The sequence below is a fragment of the Bacillus rossius genome, unplaced genomic scaffold (genome assembly GCF_032445375.1).
Source record: "Bacillus rossius redtenbacheri isolate Brsri unplaced genomic scaffold, Brsri_v3 Brsri_v3_scf171, whole genome shotgun sequence".
In the NCBI taxonomy this organism is placed as follows: domain Eukaryota; kingdom Metazoa; phylum Arthropoda; class Insecta; order Phasmatodea; family Bacillidae; genus Bacillus; species Bacillus rossius.
Window position 1 is genome coordinate 1 of NW_026962343.1, and position 4,728 is coordinate 4,728.

A 4,728-nucleotide genomic window follows, 5' to 3' on the forward strand; every position below is an offset into this window, starting at 1 on the left:
GGGAACAGTAAAGCTACGAGTCACGAATGCAAGTTACAGTCGGGAACCTGAAAGGGGCTTACATAACAAACACTGAGTTGCAGGAATTACTAGGTGATAGTTTGGCACTTGGAAAATTAAAGGCGAGATAGGTAGTTACTTTACTTTAACAGGTACAAAAAGCTATGCAGATATTAACAAATTAAATGTAACAGTTAAACTTTAAATGTTTGCAATAAAAGATGGCCGCGATTAACGAATTTAATTCAAATAAACAAACAACAAATGGCCAGACAAATAGAAATTCAAATAATTAATGCAAGATGGCCGAAAGCTTGCAGAAAGAAAACAAGTAAATAAACAAGATGGCCACAAGAACTTACTTAAAAACAAAACACAAGTGCCAGACTACCACCTACCTTATCTCCATGTAGTTCCCATGTCCTCCCTAGGCGCAGCAGCAGTCGATCCATCCTCGGAACTGCTGGAAGTATGGTCGTTTCGTGCCGGAGTGAATACAGCACGATCTTTTCTTGAGCACAGTTATTTAACTAATCACTTCTCGGGGCTAGATCATTAAGCTGATAAGAACAGATACTACACTTTGATCTTAGCCAAAAGGCCGAGAAGCGATAACAATCCTAATGAACCAGGAGCTATATGGGCTCCCTATTACTAAATCAAATGCTATAACAAGGTCTACTGACTTCCATAAACGACTGTACACTTTCGACGAGCCGTCATACTCTACACCACACATGCACAAGCATGGTCTGTACATTGATAATATCTTCAATACAGTGACACGAGGTATTACAATCCAAATGAATCACTATTCACCAGCAATAAACAAAAAACTTGGTATATCCATAACAACGCTCTTACAATTACCGTACTTTCCACTTGCTGCAGCACAAGCTGGTCCCTTAGATTAACTGCAGTTTCAATAAGGCAAGAATGATTCTCATGGGAGAGTTGACTTTATACATTACATTTTAATTGTCAATATAATTTTATCTAAACAGATATTTAACGTTGCCTAAGCAATGTGCCCCCATGCTGGCATGCACTAGGCAGTGGCCAGCAGGGTCAATCGCACTCCCCGGACCAGGTCCGGGGGCAATCCGTCACAAAAAATGCTGCCAAGACAAAGTGTAGAAGAATCGCAGATACTACACTTCGATCTTAGCCAAAAGGCCGAGAAGCGATACTACACTCTGATCTTAGCCGAAAGGCCGAGAAACATCCCTTAAAATACACATCAAAATTAATATTGCACATTGTAAAACTCCATTAACCAAACACATGTAGTTCAACAGATAAAAAAAAGTCAATACAATTCATACAAATATTAACATGAGTAATGAATAACAATAATAGTAATAAAAGGTTTCACAACAAGCCTTAACCACACACTTACATAAACTCACGCATCGACATGACAAAATACATTTTCAATACATCATCATTATTATCATTTAACACTGCCTAATTGTTAATTATATTGAATTTTTTCTCACACAGCTAAATTTATTAAACATTCACAACAAGCACTACATTGTATGATAAAATAAAATAATTAATTCCTATTATTCTGCACACAAAATTGCTAAGTTCCTACATGTTCTCGCATTCCAAGTTCGTCCCTTGGGCATCCTTGTAGTTCCTGTTCGGCCGCCCCTGGCAGCACCTACTGGATCAGCTTTCTCTTCCTCTTCATTTGTTGAATGTACACACGACTTTTCTGTATTGTCTCTGCACTTGGGCACATTACATTACAACAATCAATTTTTCACTATCATCCATTCTTACAAGTTGGTAACAATGTTTATTACATTTAAAACAAACTTAAAGTTTATTACATTTTGTGGTGGGCCGATCCCGGTGGTACTGCAATACCGGGCCAACCCGCGGCGGAGGTGGGGCAAGCCCCTAGCACTCCGCCCTGTTCCAAAAATCAGTTTAATATTCTGGTCCTGCGATGCAGGACGTATCAGATATTAAGCTGATAAGAACAGATTTTTTAGGTTGCCTAAGCAATGTTCGCTGCTGGCATGCACTAGGCAGTGGCCAGCAGGAGACAATACAACTCCCCCGAACTGGTCGGGGGTGCAAACCTGCAAATCCGTCACAAAAAATGTTTGCTAAGGCAAAGTGTAGCAGAATCTCTCTCCCATATGACTGTGGGTGCCACCCCGGTCCCAACCTCCACCACTGAAGCCAAGCCACCGACGTACTCGGGGGGCCAGTGATTGTGAAGGCGGGACCAGGCCCTCCCACAACCATATGGTCGACAAATTCTGTGCATTCTGTTCCCCCAGCATAACAGTTGTCACACCATTAAGCTGATAAGAACAGATACTACACTTTGATCTTAGCCAAAAGGCCGAGAAGCGATAACAATCCTAATGAACCAGGAGCTATATGGGCTCCCTATTACTAAATCAAATGCTATAACAAGGTCTACTGACTTCCATAAACGACTGTACACTTTCGACGAGCCGTCATACTCTACACCACACATGCACAAGCATGGTCTGTACATTGATAATATCTTCAATACAGTGACACGAGGTATTACAATCCAAATGAATCACTATTCACCAGCAATAAACAAAAACTTGGTATATCCATAACAACGCTCTTACAATTACCGTACTTTCCACTTGCTGCAGCACAAGCTGGTCCCTTAGATTAACTGCAGTTTCAATAAGGCAAGAATGATTCTCATGGGAGAGTTGACTTTATACATTACATTTTAATTGTCAATATAATTTTATCTAAACAGATATTTAACGTTGCCTAAGCAATGTGCCCCCATGCTGGCATGCACTAGGCAGTGGCCAGCAGGGTCAATCGCACTCCCCCGGACCAGGTCCGGGGGCAATCCGTCACAAAAAATGCTGCCAAGACAAAGTGTAGAAGAATCGCAGATACTACACTTCGATCTTAGCCAAAAGGCCGAGAAGCGATACTACACTCTGATCTTAGCCGAAAGGCCGAGAAACATCCCTTAAAATACACATCAAAATTAATATTGCACATTGTAAAACTCCATTAACCAAACACATGTAGTTCAACAGATAAAAAAAAGTCAATACAATTCATACAAATATTAACATGAGTAATGAATAACAATAATAGTAATAAAAGGTTTCACAACAAGCCTTAACCACACACTTACATAAACTCACGCATCGACATGACAAAATACATTTTCAATACATCATCATTATTATCATTTAACACTGCCTAATTGTTAATTATATTGAATTTTTTCTCACACAGCTAAATTTATTAAACATTCACAACAAGCACTACATTGTATGATAAAATAAAATAATTAATTCCTATTATTCTGCACACAAAATTGCTAAGTTCCTACATGTTCTCGCATTCCAAGTTCGTCCCTTGGGCATCCTTGTAGTTCCTGTTCGGCCGCCCCTGGCAGCACCTACTGGATCAGCTTTCTCTTCCTCTTCATTTGTTGAATGTACACACGACTTTTCTGTATTGTCTCTGCACTTGGGCACATTACATTACAACAATCAATTTTTCACTATCATCCATTCTTACAAGTTGGTAACAATGTTTATTACATTTAAAACAAACTTAAAGTTTATTACATTTTGTGGTGGGCCGATCCCGGTGGTACTGCAATACCGGGCCAACCCGCGGCGGAGGTGGGGCAAGCCCCTAGCACTCCGCCCTGTTCCAAAAATCAGTTTAATATTCTGGTCCTGCGATGCAGGACGTATCAGATATTAAGCTGATAAGAACAGATTTGAAAGCTATTTATTAGCAATATCTCAAAACCCTTTACAATATTAAAAACACATATTAGGAAATGGAAAAAGGGGCACCTAGCGCCCGGAAAACCAAAGATTATGGGAGAATTAAAGTGAAACTAATCCCACCGTGCCCCTGGGGCCGGTTCCCTCCCTCAAAGGCGGGAGGTAAGAAGTTACGTTAAAAGGGGAACTAGTCCCCGCAAGTCACTAACTAGACTAAAAGAAAGAAGTTACGTTAAAACAGAACTAGTCTGTTGCAAGAAAAGAAAACAAAAACCCTCTTAAGATATAAAATATTCACGAACAAGGAGCCTAGCTCCCCGCGGTCCTTAAATAATTAAACACACATATGCACTTTTACCACAACTAAATTTACTCCGGGGAGTAGCCCCTCCTGAAGTTACTTAAGATATTTTAGTTTAATGGGCAGGCTGCCTGCCCCAAAGAAACCCAGCTATGGCTGCCCCCCACCCTCTACATCACAGTGCCTCCATACTGCTCTCCTAACAAGCTATTAGGGCATGCACACTTGGCCGGCCTCAGAGAGACCAACCAAACATGGACACCAGAAGGTATTGAAGTCCCTACAAGCCACGACGCGGTGCCGCCCCAGCCAGGGTACGGCCCTATACGCCGTGGCCCCCCCGCCCCCACCGCATCACTCCGAGGAATGACACGATGAGGGCGGGAGCCTAATGGTTAACCTGACTGTAATTAGGTTCTGAATGCTGGCCTACAGTTTGTGCACAATCCCTGTTGTGTGCAAGACCAGGCCTGGGCAGGGGTGTATTTCCCACTCCTCTTTAAGATTTATGATAGTTAGGGGAGTGAATTTAAACATTAATGTAGAAGTGCCAGTTGTTGTGGCCATGCATTATTACAAAGAACAAGCACCAGATAAATTGAAAGTAAAAAGGGTGGCAGCCTTAGGGGCACTAAAGGCCTGCTCATGACAGAC

The 4,728-nt window shown here is 41.5% G+C and overlaps 6 pseudogenes; all 6 read right to left on the reverse strand.

Moving 5' to 3' along the window:
* Positions 1 to 437: 437 nt before the first annotated feature.
* LOC134543682 (U2 spliceosomal RNA) lies at positions 438 to 613 on the reverse strand (annotated as a pseudogene).
* A 410-nt stretch (positions 614 to 1,023) lies between these two features.
* On the reverse strand, positions 1,024 to 1,188 carry LOC134543689 (U2 spliceosomal RNA; annotated as a pseudogene).
* A 656-nt stretch (positions 1,189 to 1,844) lies between these two features.
* Positions 1,845 to 2,020, reverse strand: LOC134543699 (U2 spliceosomal RNA; annotated as a pseudogene).
* A 141-nt stretch (positions 2,021 to 2,161) lies between these two features.
* On the reverse strand, positions 2,162 to 2,377 carry LOC134543683 (U2 spliceosomal RNA; annotated as a pseudogene).
* A 409-nt stretch (positions 2,378 to 2,786) lies between these two features.
* Positions 2,787 to 2,952, reverse strand: LOC134543696 (U2 spliceosomal RNA; annotated as a pseudogene).
* Positions 2,953 to 3,608: 656 nt separating this feature from the next.
* LOC134543690 (U2 spliceosomal RNA) lies at positions 3,609 to 3,787 on the reverse strand (annotated as a pseudogene).
* Positions 3,788 to 4,728: the final 941 nt, after the last annotated feature.